We start from the raw sequence: 23605 nt of genomic DNA, 5'->3' as shown, positions 1-23605 counted from the left end.
AAATAAATAATTTTCAGCACCGATATTTAAGTGCGGCCAACAGACAAACGAACAAATGAGCATATGCGAGTGTAATATGCAGCATCAATAACAAACGGCTGGCATGTTGGCATGCTGCTGGTTAAGATTTCACCGACTGCCATGTACATACATACATACATACCTATGTGTGTGTGTGTGTGAACGCAACAGCGGTCAGTGATCGACGGCGACGTCGAGGCACAAAGTAGTTCAACATTTCACCGAAAAATTCTTGAACCGAGCGGGCTTACCGGCTAGTCGGCCAGTCTGCTGGTAAGCTAGTCAGCTAGTCGGTAGTGGATAGTCGGCCCGCCAACCAGTTGGACAGTTGAAACGTTTTGCCCAATCCACCAAAACAAGAGACCAACAGAACGACGGACGGACGGACAGACCAATCAATATACCAAAACGAGCCAATCAAGGGGTTTAACAGCCCACTACATGCGTGTATGTATGTATGTTGGTAAGTAAATGGCAAAATTTACAACGAGCGAGTGAGAAAATAACACCAGAACAATAACAACAACAACAATAACGAAATAGTTATAAAATCTCACGACTGCAGCAATGCGCTGCTAAGAATAAGCAATGCACCAACAACAACAACAACAACCAAACAACAAAGTCAATAGCATGTGGGCAACAACAACAACAACTAAGCAGCATGATTTTTTTAAATACAATACTCAGTGTAAGCCTTTATATGCAATTTACATAAAGCAACATTAAAATCGCAGTCAAATGCCACAAAACGCACATATACATAGACACAAGAACACACCAACACACGCTCGGCGAGCATAAAAGCACACAGCAAAAACATAAATTCACAAAGAAAAAAAAACAACATTCAAAAATCGTTATAGTGATATGAAGCTGTGATGGCAAGCTATGAAATTACAATACCAATAACAACAACAACCTATACAAATAACAACAACAAGCAAAAGCAAACACGTTAAAAATAAACTGAAAAACTTTAACATAAAAAGGCGAAAAGGCAAAACAAAAAGACCAAAACCAAAAACGGTAAAAACCAAAAGCAGCAAAAAGCTTGAGCTGTTGCCGCTACGACGCTGCGGTATGAAGCATATGAAGCGTAAGCGTAAAAAGAGCAGAGCAAAGAAGAAAAGCCAAAGTCAAATAAAAAACTTATGATAACAAAAATACGAAAATGTATGCCAAATTGAGTGCATTGAACCCGGCCGAAGAGTGTTGCCGCAGAGTCGCTGCAGAGCCGTCGAGCGCCGAGCGGCCGCCAAGTTGTTGCCTCGTTGGCTAGCTAGCTTGCTTGCTTGTTGGCTGACAGGCAGGGCCGCCGTGGCTGCGCGCTGCATTGCGGAGCAGTTCGCTTTAAGCCAGAGCCGTGCCGGGTGTTCTCGGGGCTTACGGCTCGGCATGTAGCATAAATTGTTGCTGGCTGGCAGCGCTGCCACCGTCGTTATGTCGCAGTCGTTCGGTGTTGCAGCTGCACCAATGATTTGCTGCTTTTTTCTCGTTCGCAATTTTTTTTTCGTTTTTTTTTTTTAATACTCCAAAAGGGGGACGCGTTGTGCGATTGAGGCGGATATTCACACATGCGACAGGATGTGCGTGCGAGTTAAAAATAACTGCGCTGCGCCGCGCATGCGTAACTAAATACTTTGCGTATTGCATTTTTTACGTATTTTTGGCAAGCACTAAAATGGGGCTGGTGTAAAGGCTGACTGACGGGAGTGAATTCTGTAAATGTATTTTGGTACTATGGGCTTTAGTCGCATAAGTAATGGGTAGAAATGAACTCTTTTGATATAATTTTAATTTTAAACCTAATGGCTACTAAAAAAAAAATAAAAAACACCATCTAATCATCTAACATTTTTCACAGTTTCTTTGAAACATTTTATTAAGTTCCATATATTCAGGGATTATTATTATTATGTTTTTATTATTAAATATTTATAGCATTATACCGCTTAATGTCATCTAAATTGTACCATTCTTCTACAAACTGTTTCTTGAGTAAATTTGAAACATCTTTCTTCTTTCTACTTGCAAATCTAAAGTTCACCAGATTCAAATCTATAGTTTTTATAGGTCTTTAATTTGACAATGGTCGAACCACGAACCAGTTTCTTATAGAGAAAATGTCTCTTCGATGAATGATTGAATACAATCCAGTCTCTTGCAATTCTCTTCCAGAATTCCCATAGTACTTTTAATTGACCATATTGCTATCATATAATACTCCTTTTATGTTATGAAATGCAAAACAGCTATATTTTCATGGATACAAAATTCCGTTTAGAACGCACACATTTAAAGCTTTTTTACTTAGAAACTTTCTCGTTTATACTATGTTTACATATAACGAGATTATCTCCATTTACGAGCTTAACTCGATAATCTATAATTAGGAAACGAGATTTCTCATATAGAATTCCCCTCTTGATAATTCGAGATTATAAAATTATCTCGTTTTATACAACTAGATTTTCGGTGTTATTCCTAGTTTCATCAATAATTTTGCGAAAAAGAGGAGAAATGTCAAATGAAAATGTAAACAAAAATGGCCGACAGCCAGAGAAAGATGTGTAATACAATACACAACACAACGAGCTTAGAACGAGATTATTTTCATATGTATTGTGTATATTAGCACTAAAAAAAAAGATTTCATACTTAGTTTTAAAATAAATCATGGCTCTCAGAGTAGTAGCGACTTACTGCTATAACAACTAATAATTAATAGATTTTTTGAAGAGATCCACAAAGGAGTCAATGAAATATTTGCCGAAGTAGAAGACAGTTAGATTCGCTAATGCAACCACAGAGACAAATACTGAAACTCATATTAAGCCTGTGAGAATAAGCTCTTGAGAGCAAAGTCCGATGGAAAGACTTAGTTTTGTGGATAAACCAACGACAAAATTCGACCTGGAACTACACTCAAACCGGTTTTAGACTTGGCTTGGTTTTCTTGGCTTTCAAGTGAAGCTTAAACTCAAAATTTATTGCATTAGCGATAGAGGGAGATTTGATAGCTCTTACGAATTGACTCAACACTTTTTAGTTAAAATGTTAGTCTATATAAATAAGAGAGAAGATCGCTAAAGAGATACTTTCCAACAAACAATTTTTGTCATTCAAATATAAACTCAGGGAATGAAAAATAATTGCGTCATGAGTCCTATGAAAGGATTCTTATTAGAAAAATGTATTAATCAAATTAGATTATGCGAACTTGGCTGGCTGATATCTATATTGATACAATTTTATATCTATCTATAAGCTCTAAGGTTTTTTGGCTTAAAGATATAAATTGGAGGATGGGATCATGTGTAGAAGTTCACGTAAGTGAGGAAAGTTTTTGATTGTCATTCACTTGGGAGTGGCCAGAAACGATTCTTCTCCACATGATTGAAGCACCTCACGACTTCCGGTTTTAGACCAAGTATCCTCTGGGTAGCTAACAAACATCCGTTTGAAGGCGACCTAAAGTGAGAAGGCGAACCCGCTTCTGCGGTTGTGCGTAGGGCTTGGGACCCACCACATAAAAACGGAGTACCAATGAAAAATCGAAAAAGAAAGCCTCGGATGAGACACCCCCCTTTTGATGACGACCCCTGCAAACGTTTTAAGTATAATAATATAAGGGCATGCACCTGGAATGTCCGGACCCTTAATTGGGAAGGTGCCTCTGCCCAGCTGGTTGATGTCCTCATTCGACTAAAGGCTGACATCACCGCCATCCAAGAAGTGCGATGGACGGGACAAGGACGGAAGAAAGTGGGACCTTCTAACATCTACTACAGCGGCCATATAAAGGAGCGCAAATTTGTGTTGGATTTGTGGTGGGAGAGAGACTCCGTCGCCGAGTCCTGGCATTCACCCCGGTGGATGAACGTCTAGCCACAATCCGCATAAAAGCGAGGTTCTTCAACATATCGATTATTTGCGCCCACGCCCCAACGGAAGAGAAGGACGAAGTGACCAAAGATGCTTTCTATGAGCGCCTAGAACGCACCTATGAGCGCTGCCCCCGCCACGATGTCAAAATCGTGCTTGGCGACTTTAACGCTAGGGTGGGTGTCTTTGGTACAACAGTCGGAAAATGCAGACTCCATGACGAAACATCGCCAAGCGGCCTGAGGCTGATCGACTTCCCTGGGGCCCGAAATATGGTCGTCTGTAGTACCAGATTCCAGCAAACAATATACGGTAGTTTTCCGAAATAACGATTGTCAGGCCTGTTCCTTATATCGAGGTTTTTGTTAATTCGAATAATCGCTTAGAGGTAAGTTTTTTCGATAAAAATGAGTTAAATACGGGTTGTATCAGTTTTGTAGCGGCAGCTCATATTTTTGAAAGGTTTACCTTATTTTCTAGAGTCGAAACGGTGGGAACTTTTACCTTAATTTTTTACACAATTCCGAATATAGTACTTATCAATAATTTTAAGCTTTTCTGTCAAATTAAATAATTTTCTCGTACTCATATCTCAATTTGCACTTTTCTTTTAAAAATTTTCGAGTACTTTTTAATATTGTTTTTGGGTTTGCCACACATCTGACAAAAATATTACTAAAAATGCTAATGCCATAATCTTTAGAAGTATGTATTCATATTTTGAAGATGAGAAAAAAACAACAAAATCGAAAACGTCCAATACCGAGCCTATTGTTTATAATACACTCCAGTAAAAAAAAATCAACTTTCAATGAACATTCGTTTGCGCGAAAGTTCCCAAAGCATTCTCTATGTAGAATTACGTTTCTTTCTACTTTTGCTTTCCCTTAATTTTCACCGAAAATCTATTTCTATTTTAATAGCCATTTGGGTAAAAGCTCGTAAAAATATTAATGTGCAGATCTCAATCACTTGCATATATATATATATACATATGTGTATGTGTGTGTGTATAAGCGTTTAAGAAAACTTACAAAAGCCAACTCCCATTAAGCAATAAACGCAAACACACACTCACATAAATAAGTGAACATAAAGCAATTATCGCCTATTGACTCGAACAACTTTTATGACACCATCGTTGTCACCATCGTGCGCCTCAAATCACCGCAACAACGGCGCGTCATCACTGAAGCACACACATATGATCGCAGTCACGGAATATTTGCCAACCAAACCAAATGAACGGCGCTGCGTTCGCCTTGTCTTCGTCATAATAGCCAAGATCGTCATCAGTGTCGTTGAAGCGTCCAAACACCAAACAAAACCCACAAAAAAGCCACAAAACAGGCAGTTAAATTGTAAATTGTGAAGAAAAAAGCTGAAACCCAAAAGTCGGTGACTGTGGCAGTGAGTTAGTAGTACGAGAAGTCAATGAACGCGGTCGCAGTGCCGTCGATCGTCGGTCGTCGGCTATACTATTGCAGAAGCAAATGAGCACAGAACTAGCGAGCGCGATGGCAGTGAGCAGCGGCCAAAAGCCGGTCTTGTGGAACATTTGGTCCGATGGCACATTGGTACATTGCTCTGTTGATTGGACCGGACAATTGGACAGGCCGGTTGGTTGCTGCTGGCACTCGGCTGGTGGGTTGCAGAACTGGCTGATCTAGAAGTATTTCGGCTAATTGGTCGAAAAGAAAAAAAAAATACAAAAAAGAATATGGCTAGCCCCCTCGGGGGTATTACGTCTCGCCGTCTGCCGTAGAAGCAATAAAAAGAGAGTTCTGCAGCGCCCCATCGCATACTAATGCCCCTACCGTCCCATCATCTTCGCTCGCGTTCGTCTGCAAAACGTCACAGTTCGACTTGGCTTTCACATCGCTCGACCGCTGCATACGTCAAAGTCTTAGCCAACCGCTAGCTGTGCGCTGTCCGCTTTGCCCGCCGCCATGCCGCGCGTCTCCGCCATTTCACTTGCAATGTAAAACACAGCGCTGACTAGTCGTTGCGCACGATACGGCCCGTACCCCCCTACCGCCGAGTGCGACGTGGTCCGCTGGTAGCATACAAAATTACAATAAAAGTCCGACAGTCGGTCGACTTTACAACTTCTTTAATTTATTTTACATTTAAATTTTTTCATGTTTTTGGTTTGTCTTTTGTTCAAGTTTTTTGGCAAACTATTGGAGTTTATTGAACTTCTTCTGCTCCACGCCGACCTGCCGTGCCGCGCCAGCCCCACTAGCCAGCCAACCAGCCAGCTAATGAAGCGGCCAGCCAATCAACCAACATGCGAACCAGCTGCTAGCCGCTTAGCCACTTGGCCGCTTACCGCTGTGCCAACTACCAACTACCAACACTTGGTTAACCACCAACTTCGACGCTGACAGACTTTCTCCAGAGTCGTCATCATTGCGTTGCGCTCCGTAGCGAAACAGCGTCGCGCCAACATGCATATATTTGTAGCCACTGCCCACTGTCATAACCACCGTAACTATTGCTTCGCTTTAGCGCTTAAGAACATGCCAAGCGCTGGCAATAGCGCTAGCAAATCACGCGCGGCGACAGTAGCCGAACATAAAGCGAGCGCGCGTTATACAACAACTCGATGCGTTTTTGTCGACGCCAAAATGGATCGAAATTTGCGGAAGGCAATGGCATTAATGCTTTACATAAGTGTGTTTGTATCTATGCAGGTATGTCTGCTCATTGGCAGTCATTTGCATTTCCTCCCTCCTTTTTTCGGGTTCATTAAGAAACGTTTTTATAGTAATTGCCACGCTAAATTTACAAAAGGGTCAGGGAGCATTTGTAGCTTTGTAGTTCAGCATCCGTTGGAATGAAGGCGGATTAAGGTCATCGAAAAATAATCTCAATGTTAGTTTTTTCCTCTTTTTTAAAACTGTTGTGGTTCCAATTGAGTAACGAGTACGATAACTGTATGATATTTACCTTTGACCCATACTATTGCAAATCCTATTCCAAATATAGAAGAGGAACTAGAAAATTAGTGTTACTAAAAGCTATTTTGTCTACTAATGTTTCCTTTTCATGAGCATGTTATTTATGACTGAAATTAATTAAGTGGTTGCGACTGCAATCGAGTTGTGGTGTACTCGGGAGTGTATATTTCAACTTTAGGAAAAGATAAACTTAGATTCCAAATTGACTTGTATGTACTATATCAACATAATAAAAAAAGTTTGACCATTGAACTTTTGGACTTTACGGGTATTACCCCCAGACACGGTCAAGTAAAATTTACACTTTTTCAAATATTCTTTAAGGGGTGTTTTGGTCCAGACGCATGAATTTTAGGCATTTTTTAAACTAAGATATAATGAAAAACATTTTTACCCGATTTTTTCGACCTTTTCGAATTTTTTAAAATTACTTCAAATCAATATTTTTGGAAATCCAAGGCAGACACGATAGAGCATTGTATAAAGAATATACAAATTTCAAAGGACTCGGTTCAGTAGAAAAACGTTCCTAAAGTTTAGGAGACCGCTCGGCCAGCTCGGACGGCTCGTCGCAAAAGTCGAAACTTTCAAAATATGCAAAAAAAATCGATTTTTTCAAAATCCTTTCGCAGTTACAGAAGCGAAAATGGTTTTTGGGTGTTGATGTAGGAGCTGTTACCGAAGTCTGACTGCACTCTTTCCATGTTCGCAAATCTATTGAGGATATTCATAATATGTAATGCATGAGGCATATTGATTAGTGTCACAATATTTTTTTGTTTTCCTCATTAACAAATCGATTATAAGTATGATTAAGCAGACCTACATACATACATACGTACATATATACCTACAAGCAACAACAAACCATAATTGCAATATCGATTACCAGCTTCAGCGACAATGACAATAGTAAACAACGGCTAACAACTACAACAACAGACAGCGCCAATAGTCACAAGCACACCGACAGCGGCAGCGACAACTAGCGAAGACACCTTTAGAGATTTGCGGTCGTTGTGCCAGTTTCTATTTTTCGCCTCGTCTTCTTACTTTCTTATTTATAGAGTTGCAAGCATCATTGTCGGTTGCAGTGGGTTTCTTTCTTTCTTTGCAGTTTATTTCCTCGTAAAACTTGCGTCAGAAAGTTGTTTGGACTTTTCTGTATTTGTTTCTTTGTTTCTTTGGGTTTGTTGTTGTTGTGTTTGTTTTGCATTTGTTCGGTTAGATTTTCTGCTTTTGCTGACCGCTTGAGTGTTTGCTGGCAAATGCAAATCGGAAGAAGTGAAAGCCCAAACCGCAAAGGTGGAGAAGCACCAGTAGAAGCCTCTAGTAGAGATTTAAAGGCGCATGCGTAGCTGCAGAAGACTCGGCATTTAAACGCAATAGAACAACAAAGCGAACAGCAAATGTGTAAACAAGTAACAGGATAGCAGAATTTGCTGAGATTTGCATTAGCAAAAACAATAAAAACACACTCAAAGCCCGACATATGCATATCCGCCTCGCTATCTCTGCGATTGCAATCAGAATTTCTCTAATGACATTTTCCACCAACACAAAAATAACAACTGCAACAACAACAAATATCACCAAACACGACAACAACATGTGGTTCTGTGAAAAAGGTAGGTCATGCTTTCGCTAAAACCACGCGTCCATTCCAAACCGACTCCAGCCGCGCTCACTCTCCTCCGCCAGCGTTCTCAAGTTTATTCTGCTTGTTTATGTGAAAATTTTGCTTTGTGAAAATAAAATGCAAGCCGGAATACCACCAATATAACAACAAAAACAACAACAACAATAGCTGCAACATTCAAATCAGCAAACATACTCCAAGAAGGAAGAGAAATTTTCTTAATGGCATTCAGCAATAAATATGTGCACACACGAGTATGTACGGGTCTACATATGAGGGAAAAGTTTGGTGTTTGAAAGCGAGAAAGCGGAAATTAGCCATGCCATTGATTTTTTTGATTTTGGTTTTGCACATTCACCACAAATGCAATCATAAATAATAATGCTTGTGAATATGCTTCCGAATATCTCTGGTAGTGAAAAATGGAACACTTTCTTTAAAGGATTACTTTGAATGCTGGAACTTCAAATAGATTGCAGAACTACATCACTTAGATATTGTCCATTGTCATAACAATAGTGACTGTATTAATGAATTTAGAGCCATCTCAGAGTACCTTAATTGAGTTCAATTTGCTAATTGACTAAACTTAAGGAATGAAAGAAATTTCTATTAGGATTCAGTTAGAACAAATATTGCTCACTATTTTGACCCCGAAAGTCACAATTTCGAAACTGTTTTATAGTTATAAAACTAAAATTTGGAACAAAGGATCATACTAGGAAGGGGCATATTTGGGTGTAGTTTTTTTTGGGGAAGTGGGCATGGCCCCGCCCACATATCGGTTATTTATATATAACTCGCAAACCAATAATGCTATATAAACCAAACTCGGTTCGGTTCACTTAACTGCACTCTCTTAACTGCACACCTTGAAAATAGTTGAAATCGGATAATAACCACGCCCACCTCCCATACAAATGTTAGGTTAAAAATTACTAAAAGTGGGTTAACTCAGTAACGAAAAACGTCAGAAATACTAAATTTCACAGAAATAATAGCAGAAGGAAGCTGCACTTAGATTTTTTTTACAAAATGGAAAATGGGCGTGGCATCGCCCACTTATTTGTCAAAAACTATATCTCAGGAACTACTCGACCGATTCGGATGAAATTCGGTATATAATATTTTCTTTACACTCTGATAACACGTGTGAAAAATTGATGAAATCGGTTCACAGCCATGACAACTTCCCATATAACTCAATTTTGAATTCCATCTGATTTCTTCACTTTATAAGATATACATAAGGAACCAATGAAGATAGCGATATAAAACTTTACACAAATTCTGTATATGATCTGTGTGGCATCACTTGTGAAAAAATTGTCGAAATCGGACTATAACTTTTCAATGCCCCGGATATTGAATATAATGAACTCAGTGCCCCATAGTAACTTTTCACCGAAAATTTCGGTAAATCTCTCAGGTATCAGTGTGTTTTCTTAATAAAAATATAGCAATAAATTGCGAGAGTATAAAATTGCGAACTTAGCCTTTCCTTACTTGTTTTTTTTTTTTGTTTTCAAAACGATACACACGATTTCTCAAGTTCTACTGGACCGAAATTTTGGAAAGTCTTTTTATTGGACTTTATAGCTGAAACTAGCCTCATAATAATACACAATTTTTTTTAGGCAGTCACCATTTTGTGAACTTTCCTTTCAACTTTTCTGTAGTTTTAGCCATTGCGACATTATTCTCGATTTTTTGTAAGATTGCTAGGAGTGTTGGAATCGTGGATATGTTATCGTGCCAATTTTGGAGACCCTCACCTCATTATATGGTAATTTTTTGAATTTTGAATTTTGAATTTTCTTAATTATTTTATTTTTTGTATTCTTAATTGATTTACGACACTTTCAAATTTACTTGAAATTCATGCCTCTACACAGGAATACCCTCTTGAGGAAATACAGTCGAACTTCCCTAACTCGAATCACCATAATCCACAAAAAAACTTCCAGTTAGAGACATTTCCGAGTTACGGAAGATAATTTGTATGAAAATTAAGTCCTATTGCCAATTCAAGAGTTCGAGCTATGGAAAACTTCGAGTTACAGCAGTTCGACTTATGGAAGTTCAACTGTAGTTGCATAATTAAAAATATAAAAATTTCAATATACCGTTACATATTTTGAAAGTTTGTTTTCTGTGGAGATTTTATAATAAAACTGTGCATTATGAATTTAAGCCACTCTTCTTGTAAACAATCGACTTGCAATTATGCAACCAGCCATTGACACTAGCCAATAAATGCAGCAAAAACTTTTCGTCATAGCCGCTAGCATTTTGACAAAGCAAACTCTATGAAATTTTACAAAATCAACGGGCTGCGAAAAATTAAAACCGAAGAAATGAAATGTATGTATGTACATATCAGTAAATATGCAAATGTACGACTATACGCATAACAATTTTCGGGCATTGCTTTGTGCGCGGTCAAGCCGTAGGTTTGGTTAAATTAATAAATGAGCAAACGTTGAAGAAAAGTGAACTAAAATATTTTAAAGTTGTGGGGTTTTGCACAAAAGAAGTAAGGGAGTGCTTAGTGCGAGCGCAGCCGAATATTATACAGTCTTTAACTAATGTGAGTGTGAAATATTTCGTGAAATCTTCGTGAATTGACGACCGTTTAAGTTCAATTATGATATCCAATTACCTTGCGTTATGTGTAATATGTTTCATTAGGATGTCTCTCTAGTTTACGAGTTATATAATATATTTTGAAATCAAGTTGTCTCACTTATATTCGATTCAAGTCGGAATTAGTGGAAGGTACAATATGAACACTTTCGACAAATTATGAATCTGAGTTACATACATAAAGGACAGTAAGGTGATGTCATTCAAAATGACGTTATAGTTGAAGTAGGCGTGGTCAACCATCCGATTTAGCTCATTTTCAAAATGGTCAGAAAACAAAATCCAAACCTGAGAATTGTGTGAACAAAACTATAAAACTCTCTGCGAAATGGTGCGAAAGTGAAAAAATATTCATACCTGGATCAAGGCTATTGCATAACGAATGAGCTGGAAGTGTGCAAAAATTTGAAAGAAACAACAACAACAAACAGCACAATAAAGTCAAAGTGATTTGAAGTGTAGCTTACCGCAAACAAAGTGGACTTTCAGTGGCATTATTATGACAGCAAGTCTTCAATATTATTTAATTTGTGCAGTGACGGTCAGTTTGCGAAATTTGAAGAGGTTTTTTTTATGCAAATGAGTTGATGCGTATACTAAACCTATTAAACTGGCTTCAAGTGATTTATGTATAATAAACTTTTTTGCTTATATATGTTTGTTGATATTTACATATTTATATTGATATGAATGAAACTTCATTTAATAAAAAAAAATGAAAAAAAAAATAAAAAATTTCTTTCAATTCAATTAAGTGTATACTCGTACTCTTATCGAATCATTTATGGCACTTGCACTTAATTTTTATGAAAAAAATATATTTTTAATAAATTATTTACACACTCAATTTTCACACTTTGATAACTAGCACGAAAAGTCGGTCACAAACACTTTCAATAAATCATATATGCACAAATATTATACATATGTAATAATTTAAAATTACAAAAACACAACGAGCGTGCATGAAATGAAAAGGAGTGGAAATTATTGACACAACTCATCGGTTTTGTTTACATTCAGCGTGAAAGCGTAAAGGCGTGAAACCGGCGCACTTACGCCGGGGAGCCAATATTTCCACTTCAATTTGATTATAACGAAATGTTTAAGGAGCTAGCGAAAATACACAGGCGAACATACATAGTCACGCATAGAGGGTGATTCTATATTTCATATATACTATATATATATATACTCTGATCGAAATCTTTGATTTATAGCAAGAAATTTTTATGAAATTTTACTTCTATTTCCAATTCAAAAGTTCGAGTTATAGTGATCTTCGGTTTAAGTACGGCTTGAAAAGATAAATTATAAATTGTTGAACTTTCAGCATTTAAACAAATACTTGGGGAAAAAAAAGAAAAGTTAGTCGGTACTAAAATCAATTCATTTTCAATCTGATAATGTTATCGGTTCAAAATTGAGATCATATAATATATAAAAAATATAATGCATTTTCTTCTAGCTATGCGGAGTACCACGCTCGTCTTGCGAAAATATATTGAATTTGTTCATTATTGGCATTCATCTTTTGGAAAAGCATTTTAATGTGTTATCACCTTTAGTCACCCTGTTTGCATTGATTATCATTTACGACTTTGGGCAAGTAATCAATGCGACCTTGTGCCGCCGTTGCAATATCAATTGAATACGGTACCACTACACTTCACACTTCACACTGTCACTACTGATAAACGAAAGTGTAAATTATTTTATTTATTTTGAGTTTCTTTTACTTTTTTTTTGCGCGAAGCACTTGATAGCAATAGTTGATAAGATGAGCGATTTGAAGCGAACATTTTAATTTAAAAGGTAGAATGTTCAAAATAATGGAAAACAAAATTAGGAAGGAAGTACATACATAACAATCTCATACTGAAGATTAAAATTAAGAAAATAATCAAAGACTTCTTGTCAAAATGTTTTAAAATTTGTCTTTACCCTATATTAGGTCTACAACTTTGCTTCCGCCGTTTTCCAATGTCTCTAGGGTTAAGCACTGGTCGATTAAATCGATTAAATCGTTTTATATCGATCTTAGACATTTGTGTCAACATTAACCCAACAAAACATTTGTAGAGATCTGTTTGCATCCCAAACTTATTCTCAACTGAAAATGTCACATTTTGATCAAAAGTCCAAATGACAAATATCAGGCTCGCGGTCTGACAATGAACTCATCTGATCATTAATTAGAAGTGCGGTCTTTTAGGAGATCTGCTTCTTCATCGTCATTGCATCATAATGGTCCTTTGCGACAGCCGCAGCTGAGCTTCACGAAGACGTTAGTAGGATACAAATCGGCTCATTTAGCTCATTTAACCCCTCATTTAAGTAGACAAATGGCTAAGAAGATGCCAAGAACTGAAGAAATAATGGGGAAGTGGAGGAATGGTCAAATCGTTAGCTACTCATTGTAACGGTAAAAGAAAAACATTCTCAAATAGTTTTGAGAAATATTGCCCAGTTGTTAGTCCTTGGCCAAATAGAAATTATTATTTATTCCATTAAAAAGACCCTAATGTCGTTGAGGGCAAAGATAAGGATATAATAATTTTAGACCTATACAATTTTTGGCGATATTTTTTGTCATAAGACCAAGATAAGACAGCGATATCCATTCCAAAATTGTTTAGATTCTGAATATCCAGAATACCCTCTTAATTCTTCTAGATCGATTACATGGCTTATATACATACAATGGAACTTCGCTAACTCGAATCACCATAATCCACAAAAAAACTTCGAGTTAGAGAGACTTCCGAGTTACAGAAGGTAACTTGTATGAATTTTGACTTCTATTGCCAATTCAATAGTTCGAATTATGGAGAACTTCGAGTTACAGCAGCTCGACTTATGGAAGTTTAGCTATAATTAAAAGGATTTTCACATTTTATGCCAAATAAATACTTTTTTTGTTCGCAGCAACTTTAATTTGTATGCGTATTGCCACGCAGGTGCATGTCGATCACCAAAGGGGAATCCCAATGCGCGCAATGACACAATCGCTTCAAGTGATGTAATTAAATCAATGCAGCAGGTGAACTCAAACAACTATTTGCAATAACGAACTAAAAATAGAAATTTAGAAACACAGGTGCAATGCAGTGAATATTTAATAATAATTTATGTATGTATGTATGTATGTGAGCCGATATTTATCATACGCCATGGCACGCTGAGAAGTGCATAAGTAGATGCAGACAACGCCATCTAATTTGTGGCACGTGTCCACGAATTTACATGGTTTAACCTACTTACTAGCAACAACAATAACAACAAACAGTCAAACTATAAAAAAAGAAAACACCAAAATATCACTAGAAATGCCAGCAAACAACAATAAACATGACAGCTCTGCAAGTGACCGAGTGCGAGTGCGAGTGTCTCGGGGTGTGTGTGTGTGTGTTGCAAATGTTTGTGGAAAGCATTTTTATGAGTGCATAGCTGGCCATCAAGCATTTGTTAATACAAATTTAATTTAAATAAACTTTCAATGAAGTCATTATTCATTTTGTACTAATCAAGCGAATCGCTTGTCTGTATGCGTGTGTGTGTGTGTGAAACACTCCTTTATATTCAAACAAGTTTCAGATACAGAAACTTATAAAGAAAAAAAAAACAATAGCAAAGCGATTTGGTAAAATTTTTGGACAAAGCAAATGTGCAACAAAAACAACAAACAGCACATTAAACATTAGCACATCAGCACCAGTAAGTAATAGCAACAAAGTACATATGGTCAAATCACAAAATATTTCATTTCATTTCATTTTATACATTTCGTTTCGTTATGTTTCGCTTTGTCGTTGTCTTTGCCTTTGCCTTTGAATTTAAATTTCTACTTTTTATGCAAAGTAGACGACGTATTGCCTAAAAATACCTTAAAAGCATGTCACAATCAACATTATAATTATACACGCACACACACACACACACACAGCCGAACGCCCTAACACCTACAAATGTTTAAATGTGGCTAATATGCATACAAATGTGCAAGAGGCGCTTAAGTTGTCTTCCACTGTCCCGCGCCTTCACCACTATCGGTCGTCTCTGCTGCAGCGCCAAACACCTCGCAGCTGGCAGCAAGCGATTTCAAACAAAAACAAAAAAACGGTTTGCAGTTACAAATTTGATTGTTAATCTGCTGCTTCATTGATTTCATCTTCTCTCCTCTGCCTGCTTGGCTTTCGGCTATTTAGCCGAGATTATAGGCAGTTTTATTATGCAAATGGGGAAACACTGAATTTTTTAATTTTTTATTTCCATTAATTTATGATTTCTTTTATTTTTTTGTATCCAGCAGAAGCTGTGTTGTTTTTGTTCTCTTTTATGTTAAAGAAATAGTTGTCTTAAGCTTGAGCTTAATCTTTTTGGCAGCGTTACACGCTGGCATTGAAAAATTGCAAGCTGTTTTGTAATTGTTTCAAACTGTGACTTATTGGTGTAACGGTTAAGCATTCATGCAGCCGGAGACCTATTTTAACTCAGTATAAATAATTTGATTAATCTATAATAACTATACAAATTTTACTAACTAAATTTTTCCTCGTTCCTACCAAGCCAGCACATTATCACTTTGCTATATTTAGAATCAGCTTTAAATAACTGTATTTACTTAACCTATCAAATATGCTCTATAAGAACCACAATACCTGCTTTCATTCGCCTCCACCCTCAATTAATTTTATTTTATTTAGAAATGGTATCCCCAAATTCAATAATTTTTCATACGTTTCGTCAATAATTTTTTATTATTTTTAATTTTTTTTTCTTTTTAATGTTTACACTTGTTTGACCCCTTTTTATATACCCAGTCCAATCCAAGTTTTAAACATCATTCTATTACGTCTACAACTTTGCTTCCGCCGTTTTTTTTTTTTTTTGTAAATTTAAGACTTTTTTGGATAAAAACGGTTACAAATCTCGATGAGCCTCAGCCGCACTTTTCGTGAAATTAAAAAAGAAAAGCAAAATTTTACGCAAATGTCGAGAATTCGGCTCAAAAAGTGACATTTTCAGTTGAGAATAAGTTTGGGATGCAAGCAGATCTCTACAAATGTTTTGTTGGGTTAATGTTGACGGGTTAATGTTAATCGACCAGTGCTTGACCCTTGAGGCATCTATTGGAAAATGGCGGAAGGAAAGTTGTAAACCTATAATACTTCACCTTCTCTTAATAATGCTTCAACTGGAACCAGTTTAGTACAGGAATATCAAAAAGATTTTTCCAGTCCTCCGTATAAAGGGTTTTTAAAGGCCTATTTGTTTCTAGTTTTCTAGGTGAAGGCGTTTAACTTACTCTAAGTTGACTGTCAAAATAGTCGAACTAAAAGCTAAATAATATGGTTATAATATTTTTAATATAATATTGTATTTCATAACTCTGTTACAATAAAAAAAAGCACAAGAAAATCTAAGTCATGAAGATTACATACCATTTTAATATTATTTATGCCTCTATGGCGGACTCAACTTAAGTACAATTCAGTTAAAGTTTTAAAATTCGATAATAACCCAACCCGTTAAAAAATTTGTATGTTGAAATATTATAGTATTTCCACTTGATCCCGAATTTTTTTAAATCTAATCAATGAACTGTTCCTCTTGAAAACTACTAGTGTCGTCTCATCTGATGTTGACATCGTCCAAGCTTCTGCACCATAAAGCAGGACGGGAATGATAAGCGACTTGTAGAGTTTGATTTTGGTTCGCCGAGAGAGGACTTTACTTTTCAAATGCCTACTCAGTCCAAAGTAGCACCTGTTGGCAACAGTGATTCTGCGCTGGATTTCGAGGTCGGCATTATTGGAGTTGTTGATACTGGTTCCCAGGTATACGAAATTATCTAAAACTTCGAAGTTATGACAACAGTCAACAGTGACGTGGGAGCCAAGACCCGAATGCGCCGACTGTTTGCTTGATGACAGGAGATATTACGTCTTGTCCTCATTCACCTACAGACCCATTCGCTTCGCCTCCTTATCCATATGGGAAAAAGCAGAACTAACGGCGCGGTTGTTGCTTCCGATGATATCAATATCATCGGCATACGCCAGCAGCTGTACACTCTTATAGAAGATTGTACCTTCTCTATTTAGCTCTGCAGCTCGTATAATTTAAAATTTAGTGAAAATAGTTTAAACAAAACTAAATCTTTCCCAATGGTGATACCGATTTGTCAAGAGATCCGTTTTTAAAAAAACACTATTTTTTATTTTACAACGAAGTGGAAAAATTTCTTAGGAAACCATACTGAGGATCCTCAAGAAATAATGATTTCAAAACCTCACTCATACATATATAGTAATCAATTATATAGCAGTGCTAAAAATCGAAGCACAAGGTTGAAGTTTGAATATCTCTTTGAGGCATAGACAACGAATTCATCTAAAACTATCTCACTATCGATAACTGGTCTAAGGGCAGGGAAATGAACTCATTGCAATATACTACTATGAAAAGGCAGAAGTTTTTGAATATGAGAGGTGATTGCTACAAACTACATACATAGCTATTAACAAATGCACGATTATGCATAAATAAATAATTATCATAACCGCACCGCTTTCCCCTCCAACAACTACTGTCTCTTGACAAATTGGTCATCTGAATATTCAAAGATTTCGATAATTTGACGACTGATAAGTATTGTCAGATTATATGCAAATGTGAGCTGCTGGCTACACACTGACATATATACAAAAAGTTAATGTATGCAGATGTGCACGAATATGAAAATGATATGCCATGACTTATACAGTTGTGCGAAGATACTAAGGCGCACGCGCTTTCAGGTGCAACATCACTTAGCACTTCAAACTTCAGATTACCGTTTGACACACCTGAGAGCGCCACACACAAATGGGTGTTCAATAGCAACTTAACTGCTCTATGAATTATGAAATTGCAGTGTATTTACTGCATTCATTTCGTGCTTTTGTGAAGCAAGTGAAATGCATTTTGAATATTGAATAAATTTCCATTCCATTCAAGTCAGACACACACACAATCGGGAGCTTTGTGCTCGCTGCTTGATTGCCGTGACTTCTGTTTTGACCTTTACCTTATATAACTCTGGGGCACACGTGTCGGCAGTTATTAATATTACATTATAATATTATTGTAGTTAGAAATGCATAGATTTTCTTGCAAGTCATTCAACTCATTAAGAAAGTCGTCTAGCCTGTATATGATACTGATCTACGTAATTTGTATGCAATCGCGTCACATGATCCAAAAACGCAGTAGTCTTATTTCTAAACAGTTTCAACGAGTTCATTTCCCCTGGCGTTAGACAAGATTTCGTTTGAAAACTTTTAGCTGACTTTGAATCTAACGAAGGTACACCAGTATCATCAACCAATGTCTCGGTGTCCAGTGTGATCTATGTGTAAGAAAAACCAAAATGTACACCTGTTTTGACTTAGAACCAACACTATACTACTTTCTGAAACATTTAAGGGACTTGGCTTATCCAAGCTAGAGTATTAATCGCTAACGAAAGATGATCGTAGTTAAAGTATGGTATTAAAAAATAAATATGAAGTAGATGGCTGGTTCAAGGCTGTAATCATAAGGAATGTAACTTCACAACTCGAGAAAGGAAAGAACTAATAACAAGACTCAGTAGCTATTATACGTCGCACGGTATCCAAAGCATTTTTGGATGAAGCAAGCAAGAAGTCGAGAGCTTAAGAATGCGGTCTAACTTCATGTCATGCGAGGATATGTAAAGGGGTAATCTATAGGTCTTTCATAGAAAACATTGAATAGAAATGTGATATCATACCATTCAAGTAAGCAACATAAAGAGATACGCCAGTATGTGGTCGACACGCTCACGTATCACTTATTCATCGCTCATACTTTAGACCTGTGGAAAAAATTTGGGAATTCTTTTAAAATGGTGTCTAGCTAACTACCAATAATATCTGGAAAATCCCAAAAATTGTACCGTCAGAAAGCAAAGCTGGAAAGTATTCTTGCACTCTAAACTAATATTTGTTCTAAATACATATCTACAATTAACGTTGTGCCAAAATATTAAAGGAAAAACTGTACAGGTTATAGCGTGACTCTTTCAATTACAGTTCCTCCAAAAAATATTCTCACACACACACTACGTACTTACAAGCATAAAAATTTCGGAAATTAGCTTAGTGGGTTAGTCATTAGGGTCAACACTTATCCCCAAAAAAAGTTGAAATTCCAGTAAAGAGAGAAAATGTTGGGTCACTTAAAGAATTCCGATTGTACTTTGTTGAGTTGCGAGGTGGGCTGAGAACAAAGCCGCCAGTTTGGTGTGAAGAAATTTTCCAGTTGCATGCAGGAAACACACGTACTCGTGGCTCGTTAAAGTCTGAAATGGCTGAAGGCGATTAATTAGGATTCGCGCATCATGGCGTGAACGAGTGAATGTGGCAGCTTGCTGGTTTGGCGCTGGCAAGGCAAAGCTACATTCTACCGAAATGAAGTTTTCTGCGAGTTCGTGTGAAGTAGTCGTTGACATGTCAACATGCTTATTGCGCGGTGCGCCTCACTTACGAAAGTTATGGGATTCCCATAACTACAGAACCCGGCCAACTGCTTGTTGAACGCTACAGCGTCCGCTGACGGCTTTTGTTTTTCGCATTGCCATCGCCAATGTGCCACAACGTATCGATTCGCCAGTTGTACTTGTTATTTATATACATTTTTTCACAACTTTTTTTTTGCGCTGCCTACGGCCCATCGTTCGCGGTGCATTCAACTTTGCCTGCAATCACATTCTTTAAGACGCATGCAAACAGCTTGGCTGCTGCTACGTCAACTGATCCGGTATCAGGTTGCAACTTAAGTAAATGTGTGGGCAAAAGCTTTGAGCTCTGCTTCGAACTCGGTCTCCGTCTCAGCCGCCGCCGCTGCCGCTACTTTGTCTCAGTAGCACCAGCAGCATCGGCAGCCACTTTTGAATATCGTCAGCGGACATTCATTCGCGCCTCGTAGAACCTCAGCTGCGCGGTGTCGGCTGCGATGCACTCACCTCTCAATGGCCTTCAAAACGACAATTCAACCGTTCGCGTTGCCACCACGCACAGCGCAGAGTTTATTCAACTTATCCACATTGCGGTCGAAATTTCAACGAAAGATTGATGGAATTGTAGATCAGATCCGTCTTTGCAGTGCTTTTTCATTATTTTTTTTTCTTCTTCAATTTTTTTACTAACTATGCTGCGCTGTTGTATGTCTATGTCGTTTTGTGCGCATTTTGTAGCAACAGAACTGTTTATGATCGCCTAGAATGGCTAGTGTACAAAACTCCGCATTTAAAATGTTGTTGTTGTCGTGTCTGTGTGTGAATACCTGTTGCCGTTGTATGGTGTTGCAGAATATTCATCGGTCAGTGCACTCAACAGATCTCTCTTTTTTATTGAGAACAAATAGAAAGTGGAAAGATGAATGGAAATTTTTCTGCTCACTTGCAATTAAATAAGTTGTTAAGTTGTAAGAATGGCAAACTTTAGTTTGTCAACTGAACTACTATTTAGTTCTGATGGGATTATATTAATTGCAAAATGTGTTTAATCTCTTGGAAAAGGGTTTTTCGAACTCTTTATGTCTGAGCAGTGATTTTAGTTGTTAGTACACGTCATTAATGACTTTGATGATAAAGCTTCACATACTCTCACGCTCCTGAGTTGGAAATACACTATCTAGTTTCGTCCTGAGAGAACCCCTCCGACAGCTTGACTAATCTATATATGTATGTCGAAAGTGTCTTTTGCATATACTACGAGTATGAAACAAGGTCACAGATCCGCATAGGTCATATTTTCTCAAATACAGTTCGTAAAGTCTCTCGTTTTGTAAAGGGCTGAGAGAAATCGGTAAAAGGTCCAAAGATCCTCCCAAACATCGAGTTTGAGAAGTCTTTTGACGGTTTATTTATTTAACTTTATTAATATTATATAATACACAATTAGAAGTTTCATTCGAATCGGTCGAGTAGTTCCTGAGATATAGTTTTTGACCCATAAGTGGGCGACGCCACGCCCATTTTCCATTTTGTAAAAAAATCTGAGTGCAGCTTCCATCCACCATTTCTATGTGACGTGTTTCTGACGTTTTTCGTTAGTGAGTTAACTCACTTTTAGTAATTTTCAACCAAACTTTTGTATGGGAGGTGGGCGTGGTTATGATCCGATTTCTTTCATTTTTGGACTGTATTAAGAAGTGGCTAAAAAAAACGACTGCATAAGGTTTGGTTTATATAGCTTTATTGGTTTGCGAGATATGTACAAAAAACCTATTTGAGGGCGGGGCCAAGCCCACTTCTCCAAGAAATCACATCCAAATATGCCCCTTCATAGTTCGATGCTTTGTACCAAATTTTATTTTCATAGCTTTATTTATGGCTTAGTTATGGCACTTTATATGTTTTCGGTTTTCGCTATTTTGTGGGCGTGGCAGTGGTCCGATTTTGGCCATCGAAAGCAACCTTCCTATGGTGCCAAGGAATAAGTGTGCCAAGTTTCATCCAGATATCTTAATTTTTACTCAAGTTACAGCTTGCACAGACGGACGGACGGACAGACAGACATTCGGATTTGAACTCCACTCTTCACACTGATCACTTATATACCAAAGTGTCCTATATCTAACTCCTTTAGTTTTGGGTGTTACAAACAACCGTTATGTGAACAAAACTAAATTACTCTCTTCGCAACTTTGTTGCGAGAGTGTAAAAATAGGTGATAGGGAGCTTTTGTCGAAGCAACTATTTGATATAGATAGATGAAATATGTTGCTTACAATCAAGCTTGCACCAACGAATTACAAAAGCAGATCTCTTGGTAGCCACCACGTCAGTCAGGCCTCTCAATATACATACATATATTGATTGCGCTTTTCCTTCGACTTACGCAATTTAATTATTTTATACATTCATGTCTACTTTCATATTGGAGTGCAAACCCTTCGACTTATATCATAAATGCTTTTACATAATCCCGAACGCAAAGCAAAATGTAACTCTACTATTCACCTGCTGCAGCCGCCCACCAGACAATAATCGCTCGTTTGAAGTTTAAAAAAAAAGTTTAAATGAAAAAAAATTGGAAACCATTTTTGTTAAGAAAGCTGAAATCAGTTCATGTGCAATGAATGAAAAAATTCCATTAGCAATTATCGCACGAATACGAGCATGTATTCGGACGTGCATGACACAATTCGAGGGCCGAAACGTACCTTAAGTGCCTACAAAGCGGCCTAAAAATGGCCCACAACCAGTGTATGGCTGAGTGTGTGTGTGTGAGTGCTGTGCTTGGCAAACACTGAAGTTAGGCAATTTTAGACACACAGAGGCCGGCGCGCTCGAACTCGACGCCAAGCTGGAGTTGGAGATCAGCGTAGCGGCCGGTGAAAGTACCGGCGCTGAAGACGCTGGCTTAATGCGTAAGCAAACATCCGCACTCGCCCAGCCAGTCACAGATTTTGTTCGATATCTTTCAGTTATGATTTTGAATCTGTGGCTTTCTTGTATGTATTATTTGTAGATCCGCAGTTGGTATGCTTTTTAGGCTCTTATCCACGCCACCACTCAATGTGGTAGGAGAAATTTGTTAACCAAACCAAAGGCAAGCGCGTCGCACTGCAGCCGAAAATATTATTAACAAGCCGTGCGCAACTTTCGACGACTTGCTTCAACATTTTTTGACAATTTTTGACAAATCGAATTCGAATTGCTTGTTATCTTTGCGTAAGTGCTTGGCGCACTCATTTGTATGTGCTGTCGCATTATGGTGTGTGTATGGTGTATACATTACGTACAAACACACTCGTTCGAAGTTGGCCGCGAACAATTAACGGCGGCAATCAAAACTATCACGCTTTTCTTCATACTTTCATAGATGCAGGTACACACACACACTCACACTCACACTCCAGTGCCCATATACAAATGTATGTTTGTGTGTGAATGTGTAATTTTATAATTTTTAATATACCCGTTAAGTGTCTTGTACTCATAGCTTTGTGAAATGTCACGCTTGCGTCGAAAGAACTTATGTAAGCCGTCGTCAAAATGAGTTTTCTCTTGCCTTTGCGAAACCCATGCAGTCTAGTTGTGGGCAAATAAAGGCTATATGCGTGAATACAAGGGCGATTTGATAAAACAGTGGCTCTTTTTTTTTACTTACTTTGCGAAGAGCGATTTATCCGAGCTTTTCTTGTTATATGTAATCTGGCATTTTAACATTAAAGAAATCTTATGTCGATTCTTAATGGCAGAAATAAAACTCTCGAGTATTTTACATTATTTACAAACCAAAAACCATTCTGTCTTCATTATTTGAGATTTTCCAATGGTCAAACTTCGTAGCTATTAACCATTGAGTGATCACTTATACTCCACGCCTGCTCTGTGTAATATTTTAAATGCAATTCTGCCCCTGACAAATGA

The sequence above is a fragment of the Zeugodacus cucurbitae genome, chromosome 5, assembly GCF_028554725.1.
Source record: "Zeugodacus cucurbitae isolate PBARC_wt_2022May chromosome 5, idZeuCucr1.2, whole genome shotgun sequence".
Taxonomy (NCBI): domain Eukaryota; kingdom Metazoa; phylum Arthropoda; class Insecta; order Diptera; family Tephritidae; genus Zeugodacus; species Zeugodacus cucurbitae.
Note: the sequence above shows the minus strand (reverse complement) of the source record.